Source organism: Corvus kubaryi, unplaced genomic scaffold, assembly GCF_017639235.1.
Source record: "Corvus kubaryi isolate FWS band 111438036 unplaced genomic scaffold, C.kubaryi_AGA036_p1.0 37398, whole genome shotgun sequence".
Lineage (NCBI taxonomy): Eukaryota > Metazoa > Chordata > Aves > Passeriformes > Corvidae > Corvus > Corvus kubaryi.
In genome coordinates, this window is record NW_024581137.1 from 35,626,262 (window position 1) to 35,627,271 (window position 1,010).

At 71.8% G+C, this 1,010-nt stretch overlaps 1 protein-coding gene across 5 annotated transcripts in view; it reads left to right on the forward strand.

Moving 5' to 3' along the window:
* Nucleotides 1–326: 326 nt before the first annotated feature.
* CDK6 (cyclin dependent kinase 6) overlaps nucleotides 327–1,010 on the forward strand; it is a 139,700-nt gene continuing 139,016 nt past the window's right edge. For 2 of the 5 annotated variants that reach the window (XM_042044390.1, XM_042044391.1), the window contains exon 1: nucleotides 327–613. The gene's annotated coding sequence lies outside the window, so the exon portion shown is untranslated. Of the gene's footprint in view, nucleotides 614–663; nucleotides 724–1,010 lie in introns of those variants that run through there. The other 3 variants (XM_042044389.1, XM_042044387.1, XM_042044388.1) reach the window with 3 other exon arrangements.

Genomic DNA, 1,010 nt, shown 5'->3' on the forward strand with positions numbered 1-1,010 from the left:
ATTGAGTGTGAAGACAGAGAGCAGAGACAGAAAGCAGAAGGAGGCGGCTGCAGCCTTTGTAGTCGGGGAGGAATGCGGAAATGTTGAAGCACTATGTCAAACTTTTTTGAAACGGGGTCAAGTCACATTCAGCCAGCGTGGGAAAGCAAGGGAAAAAAAAAAAAAAAGGCAGCAAGCTGCTGCTGCTCCCAGGCAGAACAGAGGCCGAGGGAGCGAGCGAGGAGCGGCAGCGCAGCGCCGGGGCAGCGGCAGAGCGGCGGCGGCGCCGAGGGCCGGTGCCCGAGCCCCGCACCGCAGGCTGCGGCCGGCGGGGCTGCGGTCGTGGCGCTGCAGCTCCCCGGGGGCCGCCGGCCGCGATTTTTATTTCGCGTTTTCCTTTTCCCCGGGCAGGGTGGGGGCGGGAGGAGCGGGCTGGGGGACGAGTGCGAGCTCCTTCTGCGCCAAGGTGCAGCCCGGCGGCAGCGGCGGCAGGAGGATGCGAGCCGAGGGCGGCCGAGCCACGGACCAGCTACCTGTGTGGCCCGGGCGGCCGCTGCCGGGACCTGCCGGAGACATCGCCATGTGAAGGGGCAGACCCCAGGCCGGCTCTCCACCCCGCCTCGCTCAATGGGAGGTTCGTGTTAGAGAGGACTCACCCCCTCCCTCCCCCCCCCCCTCCACCCCCCGGGGCTGAGGATTATTTGGGGAACTGGTGGCGGTGCAGGCGGCCGTGGCGTACACCAGGTAACGCGGGGCGCCCATGTGCTCCGCGCACCCGGCCCCGCGGCGTGGCCCACACGCCGCCCCCTCCCCGCCCGGCCCGGGAGCCCACACCGCGCACCCCTCCTCCCCGCGGGCGGCACCGCGGACGCGTCCCTTCGGCGGCCGAGCTAGGGCAGCGCGCCCCGCGGTGCCGCCACAACCCCCTCGGGGTCGGTGCAGGGGCGCGGAGGGGCCCGCGGGGGAAGGGGTGCCCTCAGGGGGAGCCGCCGGGGGGGTCCCCTCGGCGTCCTGCCGAGCAGCGGAGCCGG